This window comes from Aythya marila, assembly GCF_965140915.1.
Source record: "Aythya marila genome assembly, chromosome: Z".
NCBI classification, from domain to species: Eukaryota; Metazoa; Chordata; class Aves; order Anseriformes; family Anatidae; genus Aythya; species Aythya marila.
Genome location: NC_139080.1, coordinates 13,666,269 through 13,681,071, shown reverse-complemented (window position 1 = coordinate 13,681,071; position 14,803 = coordinate 13,666,269). Strand labels below are relative to the sequence as shown.

The following is a 14,803-nucleotide window of genomic DNA, read 5'->3' as shown; positions in this document are numbered from 1 at the left end:
TATCTGACAACTGCATTCAGTGCTGCATCTGGGCTGGAATTTTCAAGAGTGCAAAGGCGCAGGTAGTCAAATTCCAAGAGAGTTGGGGACTTTGTTCTGGAGGTGTTTTGAAGCTTAGACTTACTCCTTGCTCCAATAAATATTCTTTGCTGCATGGTAAGCCTCACTGAACAAACAAGTAATGATGTTACCCAGGCCAGGAGAACTCCAAAGTATAGTGGATCAAATACAGGATGACATGCACAAGATAGCCTTGCTAAATAAGTTTATGAAATCCTTGCTCGTTTACTCAAAGAAGATAATCAACAAATGGTTTAATGGAAACAAACCCTATGGTGAGTGGTATCATGGCCATGGAAAGAGAAGTATCAATCCCAGGTGGTCCCTAAGGGCTATGTCAAATGGATGGAAAGATGCCCAAAGCTACTTTTGCTTCTTAGGAAGAAGTGTCACTGGTTCTTTTAGTAGCAAGAAGGCTGCAAGAAGGTCAAGGATGAGGCTTACTGTCTTTGAAGCTAACAATGAGCAAACTGGCTATATGTCAACCTAGTGGGACAACTAGTATATTAGGAATGAATGTATGTGCTCCCAGCAAAGGAATATCTAATATCATAAAAGATAAATGCTGTGCTGATTGTGATATAGTCTTCAAGAATTTTGCAAGGTGTGATATCAAAGTAGTGGTAGATGGCTGTGGTGGCAAAGTAGAAAAGGAAGATGTGGAAGACAGTGGAAGGGATCTAATGTCTATGACATAACAATTAACAATGACATGAGATTAATTAATTTTGTAGCAGTTAAGGACACAGTTGAATAGCACGGAAACTTTCTTTAAAATGTTATTAGGCATATATGTCTATCTACAGAGGAGGTTTCTAGTAATCAAATTGTATATTTTGTCTCAGGGCAAAAACTGGAAGCCTAAGAATCGATCATGGAATGATAGCACAAACGTGATAAGAAAATTCAGTAGACCAGTTATAGATAAAACACAACATGCCAGAGGTATATGAAAAACAGGCATGAAAAGGTAGCAGTTAAAAATAGACTTCAGAAGAAATCATGGCAGACTGAATCAAAGAAGATAATTCAGGAGAATTCCAAGTATGAGAAACAAAGGATCATTTAACAGCACATGGGAAAGTAATTGGAAACTGACATGCAAAGTGAGAATGCAACTTCCAAGCTGGTCTCATGCTAAGTGTGATAAAACCAAAGAAGGACCTGAAGTACTTAGGTCCAGTAGGACTATGCAGAGTAAAATGCATACAACATAGGAGTAATTTATGAGAGCTACAACACATGGAGAAAAGAAGATCAATTCAGAGTGTGAAAAAGGACAATGCAAGAATGCAGTTCTTGACAGACGGAAGGAGTTCTTTAATGACTTTCTTAGTACAAATAGCTTAGCTGTTTGTAGAAGAGAAAAGTTTAAGAGGTAGTTGGAATTCTCGGAAACAACAAGGAAAAAAGGTTGGAAATGTTAGAACTGAATTACTGAAATAAGAGAGATGATGGAAAGGACTTTGTGGGATGATGGGATAAGATAGCTTAAAGACTATTTAAAATGACTTTGTTGGATTGAAAATAGTTTCTCCAGCATTTTTTGTAAAGTGTTGGAATAGATTTTAAAAAGGATCACAAAACTTCCTGCACAGTACAGTTTATTAATTCCTGTTTGTGACATTTTATACACCCATCCGTTACACAAAGGAGATAACAAATGAATAGCAATGTGGTTTCTGGAAAATAAGAGTGGGAGTAGACAGAAAGATTGACTCCTTCTTGTCTCCTTAAGGTGTCCTGGGAGTCATGGTACAATTATAAAATTTGCAAGAGGGACTGAAATTAGATGATTGTCAGAAGTCCTTCTGATGTTATTAATGGATTTAGTGACTACAAAAGAAAGACAAGTTCTTTCACTGCTGTTTGATGCTGGGCAATCAAAAACAAGTGAAGTAGAAACAGTAAATTGAAATAGTGTTTTTAATACACATGATCAGCTATGCAAAAATATGCCATAACAGGAGTTTGGGGCAAATTGAAAGAATCCATGAATAATTATGATCTTTAAAACCATTAAAGAAGGAAGGAAGCAAGTATGTGGGAATTAAATGGACCACCAGCAGAGACTCATGCTCTGCAGGCATAGCCACATGCAATCAAAACCAGCCCTATAACAGGCAAGTACATTGCGATTATGGTCTGCCAAATGGTGAGCAAGCCAAATTGTAAGCCATATCACCATTTACATTGCTCTTGAGTTTATTCATCTAGATCTTAAAATAAACAGAAATTGAGTCTCATATTCTAAGAAGTTCTACTTTGGTTTGAACGTAAGTGTAAATATATTCCTTGAGTCCAAAAAGATGTGGGGAAAGTTCAGCTGTTGATGATACAAGTGTGTTTGAGGTGAATGTGAGATGGATTTTAGGTGCTCATAATGCAGTGTACTGCTGCTCTGGCCACAATATTGGAAGTATTAAGAAAAAAAAAAAAGTAGTTTATTGCTCATTTGAAACATGCTGCAGAAGCTGCACAAGCAGCTAATCTGCCCAGAATTATCAAGCAGGCTTGGATTTCAGGGTAGTCTTAATTGCTATTATGAAGAAAATATCTTTCCCACTTATTTTCTGGAGACTATGTCTTATTGTCTAAGTATTTGCAAATGCACATATTGCTGCCCTGAAATACATTGCAGTGAATTCCTCCAGTCTACTTTATTTAAAACATTGTCCCTGGAGCTGAATAATACCTTTGTAGCAATTTGAGCTATTACAGAAGTGTACATTGGAAATTGTAGTAATCCTAATACAAAAAGGCAACAAAGACACATTCCTAAATCATGTCAAACAGCTGTTGTTTTGCTGTTGTTGTTTGTTTGTCTATTTGTTTTGTGTTTTTGTTTGTTTTCCCTTGAAGATCACATTTAAGTTTTGGATGTTCATGCTTGAGTGTTCTTCTTGATGTATCTAATGCAGGCGTATGTAAGCTGTCCTCTCAGGTGCTGTTAACCACAGTTGATGATGTATTTTTGTAGGACCATGAAGAAAGTCCATTACCTCTGGACTTAGAAATCTACAGTAGGGTTTTTCTTTCCTCTAAGTGATTGTATAACAGAATTATTTTTAACTAGTAGTTTGTCTTCTATCTACAATTGAAAATAGAAATAAAAAATATACTAGGGATTTCTGGGAAGTCCATGGCACAGAGAACAGAAATTATTTTACAAATATCTTCCAGATTTGAAGACAGAGTACAGCAAATGAGACCAAACAAGCTGACCTGAATTTGAAGCTAAATCTATATTTTAAGAATACCAAAACAACCAGGGGTGAGTCACTGGGTAGGCAAAAGTAACCACAACGTTTGTGCACAGTCTATACAGTGAGCTTGACATGGTTTCCAAAACCTTTAATTTCTGTTGGTTTAGAGGAACTAAACACAACCTTTAAACAAAATGCTGTGCTTTTACAAAGTCTGTGCTTTGCAGAAATGAGAAATATACTGAAAGCATTAACCCTTCAGTGCTGTAATCACAACAAAGGTTGAGCATCTGTGAGACATTATCTAGACTGTTATCTTGAATAAATCACTAAAATTTGTGCAAATTTTCTCACCTAATGAGAATACATAATACCAACATTGCAGGTACTTATTAAAATGAATGAATCCATGTCAGTAAACAAAATTTTCTGGCATCAAAATGCAAGCAGCTTATCCAAAGCTCACTGAATTCAAAGGGAGCTTTTCTGTGAAAGGGATTTGAATAAGTCCTTTAGTAGTAACACTTAATCCTGAAGAGAACTGCTGCTATTCTTAAAGATGTATTCTATCAGTATCAATGTGATATCTGTTCAAAGGTATTCATTGCCTTCTGTGGAAGCACAATGGTGAGAAAGCTATCATACCCCTCCCTCCCCCCCCCCCCCCCCCCCCCCCCCCCCCCATATTTTCTGCATTACTTTGTGTAAAATTAAGAAAACAAGAAACCTAGCTTACTACTCCCCTAAAATAAATAAATAAATAAATAATATTTATTTTAAGAAGGTTTTGCTAAACATGGGATCATAAGAACAGAAGTTTGGGATGATTACAGCAATGAAAATTAATAAAGTGTCATAAAACTATCTGGTGTCCCTAAAACATCAAATGAAATTCTCACCTATTTGCTTGAGCTGTAAGTGCGCTATCCTGTTTCTTCACAAGGAGTGTGAAAATCTTTCACAGTTGTTACTTCATTAGTGGAAAATTTGTATACTCTTTCCTCATCAACTAAGCAAGAACTGGAACTTTTCAGCATTTTTTCATGGGAATATTCAGAACTTTTTCAGTATATTTTCAATACCATAGGTGTATCTTTTAAGAAAACTTATAACTTCATCTTTCTCTTGTGTGTGTTGAACTAGAAATAGTTCCCCAGAGTTTCCTATGCGTTTTGCTCATGGAAACTGCATACACCAGGCAGGTGATTCTGTAAGCAGTGTAACAGGACAATAGTGGGTTTTTCACCCTTTCTGTGAAGAATGAGTAAAGAAAGACTTCAAGTCCCATCTAGCAGGAAAAAAAAAAAAAAAAAAAAAGAATAAGAGCCTGAATCCTTAATGCAGTAATTGAGGCACTTTCATGGACTAATGGAAACCTGGGTTCTGGTCCTGCTTAAAGGGCTATTTATATAAGACAGTAACTGGATTCAGTGCATAAACAGTCCTTAGAGCAGGGGCTAGAATTCAGATCTCCCCTTCTCTTGGCAAATATCCAATTTAACACATTTGAATGCCATTCTCATTATCTTCCCCTATTTTAATAGGAATCCAGACATCTCTATGACATTCTTATTTTGCATTGGCTATCTTTAGGCATCTTTTGCAATGAGAACACTGACCTAAGGCAATTCCCTCCACTTGGAGCTCAGAGACTCGGTTACAAGAGCCAAATGCTCAAGGGCGAGGCAATGTCTGACTTTGAAGCATCTAAGAAAGCAGCAGATATTGGAAACCAGGCTTCAAAAAATAAAAATAAAAAGGTTCAAAGCTTCTCCTAGCCTCAGGTTTGTTTATCTCAATAGGCATATGAAAATAGCTCACAGCATCTGGCACAAAGTAATTTCCTGCAAGTTAATATTCAGAACTGTAAATCTGCATTTGTGTAATGTTACTACATTTATAGCAGTCTTGCTTGTAAAGGTAAAAGTACTGTTTATTAAGGATAAGGCAGACAAAAAACGACACAGATGCTGTTTAGAGTAGAGGAGAAAATATGCTGACATAGGTCATTATTTGGCTACTATCTATGTAATACGGGAGCCAAAAATATTGAAAACAGATTATTTCTTACTGTGTATATTGAGGAAGAAAAGGTTACCCAAGGTTTTCTATGCATTTGGCTCAAGGATGCTGCAATATGAGAACATGTGATTTGTTAGGGAAATCCTATGTGACTCTTCTACAGCAGCTAACCAAGTAAACAAGAAGTGAACTGGAACTTTCTGTACAAGGACTTTTTACTGGAACCATTCGGAAGCTTATGAATATACTCAGGATTCATTGGGAGGTTCCCTTTCTGTTAGATCTGCTGGTGCAGGCATCATGTCTCAAAGAAATGAACTTTGAACAACTTAAGGTTTTGGACCTAGAAAAAGGTATTCATCCCTTCACAGTTTCAGGATCATGTCCTCATAGCGATTTCTGTGTGAGTTGATTTTTACAAAATACAAAGAAACAGCATAAACATCATTTTAAAAAAACTTTGACCATAGCAATCTTGCTAATAAACTTCACGTATGGTATGAGCATCTTTATAAGGTGACAGCTGAAATTTTTGCATATCTCCGCATGTGGCTTTTCAGACATTCAAGCTGGCATCTATCTGTGTCATTAAGTCTAAAATGATTCAAAACTTCCTATCTTATTCTGACCCCTCATTTATGAAAACCACCAGTGTAATTCTTTTCTTGACTCCAATGGAAAGCATATGGGAATCACTGGTTGCTGAAAGCCCAAGTCTGTGATGGTCCAGCTATGCTTCTCAAGAGAAGTCAATGGTAAAGAGTTGTTAAAAACTGTCAAACAGAAGACATAAAGAATAATGATATTTGTTTAAAAGTTTTAACTCACTAAAGCATCTCATCTCACTCTTTTAAAGGATTTTAGTCCTTATTCTGCACTGACATTTCCAGAGGCACATTCATGTCTACACAGTTTCTGCAATAGAACTTGGAGTTATGTTCTATAAATTATTTAAAAGTATACTTCCCTTAACTGAGCATGAACATGCTTGTATCCAGAAGCTGGTGAGGACAGTTGGATGTATTTGCCTCTCCTGTTTTCCCAGCTGTTTCTTCTCACTCAGTTTCCTTTGTGCAAACTTTCCACATTATTTCAGAGGGCGCAAGTATCTCAACTCAGAGCTATTGGCTTGTTGTGCTTGCATTTCCAACAAATAAAAATAAGAATGGTGGGTGCCCATCACCTTTAACATTAAGCTCCTTGTCTTTACACTGAGTGTATCTATTGTGTTAGTAACAACACCACAGCAATACTTTATGCCAAAACTGGGGAGCCATTGAGTTTCCAAAGCCCTGTCCATTGTCCTCAAAATAATCCTGCACCTTGTCCCCTTAAGCATTACATTCTCATACTTTCCATTAGCTTCCAATATAGAAATCACCTGTGGAAATTATTTCACATAAAATTGAAACATCAGTTTGCACATTGAGCAGCAGTATTCAGCAGTTATACTTTGTGCCTTGGATAGGGGATCTAGGATATTTCTATGATACATGTATCCTATCATTTTGGATAGTCTTATATGAGCCTTCCAAACCTCATTGACTCTCTTGTTCCCCCTTTCATTTAGGCAACTGACAAAATGCAGGCTGTTGTAGATGATTTCCATCAAGGGAAGAAAGCAGTGTCAGGCTAAGACTATTTGTGATGCAGTCTAGTTTACTTGCAGAGAACCTAGTAAGACGGTTTCCCTAAGTATATTCAGCTCCAGGAGCTGGAATCTCTGTCACTACTTGTAATTCTCTTTTCCTTTCAGCAGAGCCTTCAACGAACGTTTGTCTCATATTGCTGGGGCTAGCACTTCTGCAATGACACCTGGTATTTCCGTGCCACTTTTTCTTCCTACTTATTTTTTTTGTCTCTCAGTTCTACAGACCTTGATAAACATATATTAAAAGAATCCTTCTACCAAAAATAAAACATATTTTTGTTTAAAACAATTTATCCTGGTGTTTTTTAATTTAAATTTCATTTTTATTTTTTAGAGAGCAGTAGACTCACACTTTCCCTGGACAATTTTTGGTTTTAGTTCCGCTGTTTCAAAGTAGTGGAAAACTGAGTAAATATTATAAGAATTCTAGGATACCCCAATCAGAACTGCTGGGATACCCCAATCAGAACTGTGATTTCACCTGGAAACAAAGAACACAGCCTTTTATATCTTCATATGTCTTCTTGCAAGCTGTGAGATCAGCGCCAAAAGATGTGCTTTGTAGGGATTCCAAGCTCTTGTCAGCAAAATCAATGTCAGTAGGATCACAGTCCATAAAAGCACTGGAGAGGGAAAGACTGTTAATGCCAAAAGCAGGTCTATATCTTTTCTCTTTTCTAGGTTGGGATCTGTACATCTTCTCTTGCTCTTCATAAGCCATCAGTACCTCAGGTTTTGTGAGATGAATGAGTCATACAAAAACAGTATAAATGGAGATCCTCTTCTGCTCATGGAATATCATAGGTTCTTTATTATCTAGCTAATTTTGGATTATTTTAGATTTCAAAATCTGTAGATTCATTCTGCTAAACTGATTCAGCACAAATATGAGATTTGGAAGGTCACTAAATGCATAGACGGGAATTTTGGTAAAATTTTGTGGATGTAGATTGTTCAGTGTCCCATTCATTTCAAAAGAAAAATTTGTGTTAATTAGGTTTGTTTGCAAGAGCAAGCATTAAGGCACCTCTTTTAAACAACATTAATTGGCTTTTAGGAATGAAATTATGGGGAAAGAATGAGTCATAGTGGTAAAGTATCAATCTTCCTAATGATAATGTCACTAAAGTCATGTCCTCTGCTCCATTCATCTTTTTCAGGAATGGCTTTGTGAGAGCAGAGGTCATATGGTAGAGAGTTCAATGCTTTTCTCACCAATACTGATAGCAAAGGTTTGCATAGACTCGATCTGTCCCTGCATAAATCAAAGACAAGTTTTTCATACTCACTTTGCTTGGGCAGGTTTGATATTCAACAGTACGATAATAAAGACGGAATTGTTTGGAATTTGATGGAATAAAACTTAACAGTTACATAGCTTTATCTTTCCAAACTGCTGGGAGCAGCAAATGACTAGCTAAACACAAAGATAACCTTTACTCTCTAATCTTAAGAGTCCGATACTTCCCATTTGTTTCCAACACAGAGATTTCCTGTGAAAGTTATTTCTCGTACAGAGCTGCAATTAGCAGCAAAGATTTAAAGCATCTCTGAGAGAATATTTAGTAGATCGCTTCTGCAGCTTGTGGTTTATCTCAAAAGGTAGGAATAGCATCACTTTTGGTCAGTGACTGCTGCAGTATGAAATGAAGGCCAGCTCTCCAGAGATTTCTGTGACAGAGGGTAGCTCTCTGTAAGAAGGTGTGGGAGTAGTCCTTTAACCTGCTTCAGAATAATAAAAGGAAGGAGAGAGAGAAGGGGGAAGGAAAAAAAAAAAAAAATACCAAGGAGAGAGAGCATTTGTAGATAGTGGGGAGAGCTGTAGCAAGATATTTTTTTTGGTGCTTGAAGTATTACTGTCGCCAAACCTTTTTCTTCTTACAAGAAATGCATGTTTTTGGGTCACACTGAGATTGTGCCAAGTAGTTCCCTTTGGAAACCGACTTTATTCATGTTCTTCCTCTTACCAGCTGTGGGAACCCATCCCACTGGTGACTTGGTACACATTCTCCCTGAAGCCTTTTGGTACACTCCCTCCTTCTAGAACTAGAGCCAGCTGCAGTAGCAGGACAGACTTCACATCTATGTGCAGTAATAACTCAGCGTCTTTGGCAACCACTTCTTCCAAAAAAGCAATGATTTATGCATCCACTGTCACCTGTGGGCCTTACTGTGCAGTGTATAAGCTTGTCTCCTGACTCTGGAGACTCACAGAGCTGTGGGCAAGAAATCTGTGAGATGCCTACTTTGGTGTTGCTGCAAGACATTGCTGTTCTGTTCTCCTAACTCAGAACAGTATAATCAGCTGCTGCTTTCTGAGAGACACATTTTATTATGGCTACTGAGCTTTGGTTGGCACAAGCCAGTGGCAGTGGTTGGTCCTGCTGGGGCTGTGCTACAGGCAGAGCTATATGAAAAGAGGGCATCATGCACCTTGGGGGTTGTTCCTGCTTCCTCCTGATGTGGAAGGTTTGGAGGACATTTTTACCACTTGTGCCCTGAAAAAAAAACCTGTTACTGACACAACTTACATTAACCTTTAGAAGAAGTGGAAACTTCAACAAGTCTTTCCAACACAGCTTTCTTGTGTGGGTTTCTCTGTGGGAGGAATCAGGCCTTTCTGGAATAAAACACCAAAGAGTTGCGTTCCTCCCTCTGAAGCCCAAAAGAGTGGTAAGATTGCACAATGCTGGTCAAGGTTGTTGCCTGTAATAAGGGACAGGCTGAATCACAGTGTGAGTGTCATGGGTAAATACAGGTTTCTTCCCAATTCATACAGGAAGTCTAATTGTTCATTGTGAAGAACACATAGCTTCAGCACCTGAACATACAACTAATGTGCAACCATGCCCTGGGGTGGCAGTGAGAACTTTGCCTTTCCTCTCCTCACCTCTCCTCCCCAAGCACTGCTGTTGAGACCATCACCCTAGTTTCTGCTCCAGCCTTTTCTGACCTTATAGCTTCACTTTTGATATTTAAGGAATAGCCATGCTTCAAAAGTAGAGTGGACAGTGCCCTCTAGCCTAATGAGGTGGTCAGAGCACTCCGTGGACATGGGAAACATCTGGAGCACCTTTGGCCATTGCACTCCAGCTCCTCTGCTTCCCAAACAAGCCTTTTACCACCTCTGGAGTTGGAGGTGATGTTTTCACTGACCTGTGATGGCATCTGTTCTTTCTTCTGTGTGGTTATGGAGAGAGCCCACTCTGGTGTTTAAATCTACGGGAGGATTTCAGGCTAAAAATGTCATTTAGGGAGGCCTGAGAATTGTGCATAGGTAGCACAGGATGTAACGCAAAAAATTAACATTGACATCTCCAAATCTAGGAAAGACTCCATCTGGATGTGACTTCACACAGTGTTTATCTTCTACAGCTTAAAGGTCCAGGCTTTCAGACAGCCTTCTTTGGCATCAGTCTTGCTAATTATAGGCATAAGGAGGATGACTATGTATATGTGGCCAGGGGTCTGGAGTAAGGCACTGTGGAATTGCTGCCCTTTTGTGCATATCAAAAGAGGGAAGACAACAAAACCTCAGCTTACAGGGCTGCGTAGGAAAGCAAACCTAAGAAAAGAAATGAGACAACAGTAATTTCCTTTTGCCTAGGAAAAATGCCTCATGCTCAGCAGGTTGCTTGCTGTGAGCTTTTTCACATGTTCACTAGATGCCTGCATGGGTTTGTAATTATGCATTTTAGGTGCAGCAAAGAGTGTGTGGGGGCTTTGTTGTTTTTTTTTTTTTTTTTTTTTTTTTTTTGAGTTCTCAATTTTTCTTTGCATGAAGGAGAACTACCAGTCTAACTCAAGTATAAGGAATTGTTAAAACACTGAGTTCTGCACTCCACAGCAACACTGTGCATAAAACAGGGAAGAAGTAAAGGCTGTAGGGGCACTCAGCACTTGCAACAGCCAGCTTACAGTCACCAGCTTGCCAACACCAGCATGCCAAAGCAAAGCACTTTTGCTTCACTGCAAAAGTGGGGCTTCACTAAAGTGCCTCCAAAGTTGGAATTAAAAGCCCAATACGGTCTTTCTGGATGTAGGTTCTCCTGTAAGCCAGGTACTCCTTCCAAGACAGTTTGTTCCCATATATGTATCCAAATGATGTAGTTACAGAGGTTTTTGAAGGATGGGTAGTGCTCTCATGTGCTGAGGTGTGGACTTTCCAAGAAAAGAATCAAGAAGATCTTTGCAATCAGAACACAGCTCTGCTCCATCTGTTGTCACTGCCTTTCTTCAGATGATGGTCAAAAGGCAAGTTCTCTTTTCCCAGTCAGCATCAGTCAGTCTCCTGCTCACTCCATCCTGGCTATTGCAAGTATGTTTGGGTCTCTGGCCATGCCTGAAATACTCCAGTCTAGTGGCTAAGACACATAGCTGAAGGATCATCACCTCTTCGTGTTTGAGGACAGCCTAGAGCCCAGGACTGTGGTTTGACACATGACAAGAGTGCTGCCCTTGGATATTTATGGCAGCTCCATAGCCCTTCAATCTTTGCTCTTGGCTGCTTATTCCTGTTTATCCTGACCTCCTACCAGTCTTCCAGTGGATTGATGTTTGTATTCTGTGTAACTGACAGCAAGGGAACTATTCAGTTAAAAAATACCTTGAGGGGAGGTTAATTAAAAATAAAATAAAATTAAAAAAAAAAATTGTTTCCTTGATCTTACTGTGTGGCTATGCACAAAGATTTAAACTAACACAATGCAGCACAGAATAATAAAAGTGACATAATGGATGCTCAAGCTCATACCGCTGGCAGCAAAACTACCTGCCAAACCCTAATCTAGGCCACTACATGCATGAACTCAGCCTGTGCGTCCTGCACTCACCATAGCCGTCTCAAATATATGCTCTACTACCTCACCGGTGAGGTGTGCTTCAGATCTGGGAACACTGAACACGGCTATGTGGATGTGAATCACTGCTTTAGCTCAGTGTTAACAAATGAGAGTCTGACACAGGGATGGTTGTTCTCTGCATCGCAGGTGACCCAAGAGGGGAAAGAAGCTGCCTAGACATCCTACTTGGCAAAGACAGGGCACAAGACTGAGCACGCTCAGAAGTACAATTTTCAGCTTGTAAGTATGTTCCTGGTGTCTGTGTTGCTGCCCACACATGTTCTAAGTGTTTTTCAGAAAATAGTTTTCTGCCTGAAGAAGCTTAATCTTACAGCCGTGATGATACAACAAATCGTTCCCTGGGTGGGCAGCCTCCTGGCTTTACTAGGGATAAGCAGACAGGCAGATGGAGATTGCTGCCAATCTGCAAGCTAGTGAAAGCAAAAACGCATGTTGCACCAGAAGGGAGGACACGAGGATGTATGCAGATATGTAATTAAGTGGGTACTAGGTTAGGACTGTACGTCATTGCTAGGGATGGTTTCGTACAAAAATAAACACACAGCACAGCACAAAAATAATTTTACCTTGATGGAAACCCCTGGAATGGATACAGAATTTACCTGAATGCTTGACCTAATACAAACAGCCAACCTGACTTTATGAAGACATCTCTAAAGCTGCCTTTCAAATATGCCAGGATTACCTTCTTTGCTGGAGTCAGAATTTCTGTTTATGCATCAATACAGACCTTTCATTAGCCTGCAAGAGAACAGTGATTAACCAGAACGACTGAGACACACCAAACAATAATATTTGTAAGGTCAGGCCCACAAAGGACAAAGCTGCTTCAAATACATGGATTTTGCCAAAGCTAAGCCTTAAGGTAGTTATTTGTACATTATTTAATATGATAATATCCCAAGCCGTGATGCACTCTGCTAAGTAGTACTGAAACCCACAAGAAGTCCCAAAGACACCTTTTAACCCAATTTTTCTTCTACATATAGAAGTCAGTGGTTACAGCTAAGTGCACAGTCCCACTCTTCAGTTTGGCCACTCTCCACAGCTTTCGCATGTTAGCCTGAACTTGGGCTTGGTGCAGAACATACCCTGGAATCCATCTCTGAGGGACCATGTGAGAGTCTGATACATTGATGTGGGGGCTATGCATGTTGCAGCCTTGTCCAGCAGTAGAGATCTTGGGTTTCATCTTGTGCATGAGATAAATGCATTGAGCCATGAGGATAGCTGAACAGCAATGTGAGCAGAAAAGTTTGTGGATCACAAGACTTAACATCCTTAAATGTGCTTTAGCTTGTAGTTTCCACACAGGGAGCCCACAGGGCTTTAAAGATTGAACACATTTTATGGCCTCTGAAAAATGTCATGGAAAGACTGACAAGACAAATGCAATGACCTGGGTAAATACATGCTATTATACCTGTGTTATATGCTCCTCCAAAACATTCTCTAGGTATCTCCACCTTCTTCCCTGGGTGAGTTGTCTTTGTCCTTGCTTTTGTGCTGATGCACAGAAATTTGGTTCCACACAGTGAGTGGGTTTACAGCTCAGTCCAAGGATAGTATGGGAGAAGACATATTTTTTCCCCTGGATGTGGTTCAGTAGTGTATGAGGGTGTTGCTGCCTGGAAACTTTGTGCACAGAGAATTTTGATGATTTTAGCCACTTATTCAGGAATCACTGACACTGGCTGCTCAACTGAGTTACAGGAATTCTGGTTGAATGGCTCCTGTCCGTGCAGAGGTCAGCTCTTGAGTGCATGCAAAGTTTGTAACAGCTGAGTTATTGCTTCAAATTCATCCAACATTCATTAGACATGTTCAGACCATGTACTGAAGAACAGAAAATCTGAAGCATCACACAGGCATCAACTTATGAAGCTTTATAGTACAAGACATTTCTTTGTGGGAGCTCATAGAAAAAGAAAAAGCATGGCAATATCTGACTGATAAATTGGTGAACAGAAAAATAAGACTGTCAGGAATGGCACAGCACCAGAAAAGAAGCCATCACTACAATGACAAGAATTACTAAAAAGGGAGCATAGCTGAAAGTTGCACAGAGCAAGGCAGTATGTTTGAATATGATACACTGGTATTGGGGAGACACTGGCGGGACTTGCAATATTAAGAGTATTTGTATGTCTGAGATGTGCTCAATATATTTTATTTGCAGATTTCCATGCTCCTCTGGCTATTACAAGTCTAAATTAACTTGTGGCTCTCATAAATCCTCTTTTTCGTGGTGTAATTAGGCCCTTCCACTACTGTGCAAAGTAAGCCTCTTCAATTTCATACCCATAAATCAGACTTAGTTCTAGGACTGGTTCCACCAACCCTTCCACAGTTAGTAAGATTGTTACCATTTGTTGGTGTTTATGCTGTTCTTCAGAGATTTATATTTAGCTTCATTTTCTTCCAAGAACTATGCTGTATCTTATTTCACTGACATGAAGACTGACCTCTGATGCTACTGTATGGGACCCAGCAACGGGGCTCATCCAACATGATGATTAAGCATGTGTTGAACTTTACACTGCCAGTATAATCAACTGCAGGATAGCACAAGTGTTTAGACGGGAAACGACTGCTAATCAGTTCACAGCAGGCAGGTTGTTGCAGCAGGAGCAACCTCAGCAGCAGGTCGCTTCTCAGTCATTAGTTCACTGTAGCCACTGTGGATATTTGTAGCCAAAGTATCAAGACTCAACTACATGAGGTCCAAGTGGAAATGCCTGCATGAGGAAGTATCAGAAGACACATTAGAGCAAGTGTGGAGAGGATGGACATGAAAGACAGCAGTCAAAGCACGAATGGTGAGGAGTGTGTTGTTTGCATCAAGACCAGGAGACCAAACGCTCAGGTTTGTTGCTCTGATAAGGTCACAGCATAGGCAATTTGTCACAGAAAAAAATGCTCTGATAACATGGACTCAGATAACATCTTCTCGACAGGAAGACAGACAGTGGCCATAAAGATGGCAAAATGAGGGAATACAG

At 39.5% G+C, this 14,803-nt stretch overlaps 1 protein-coding gene across 2 annotated transcripts in view; it reads left to right on the top strand.

Moving 5' to 3' along the window:
• Positions 1-14,803, top strand: part of LOC309889912 (leukemia inhibitory factor receptor-like) — a 90,322-nt gene that overhangs the window by 14,898 nt on the left and 60,621 nt on the right. Inside the window, exon 1 of one of the 2 annotated variants that reach the window (XM_082783117.1) lies at positions 11,972-12,020. The exons of the other annotated variant lie outside the window; for it this stretch is intronic. The gene's annotated coding sequence lies outside the window, so the exon portion shown is untranslated. Of the gene's footprint in view, positions 1-11,971; positions 12,021-14,803 lie in introns of those variants that run through there. 2 annotated transcript variants of the gene reach the window in all.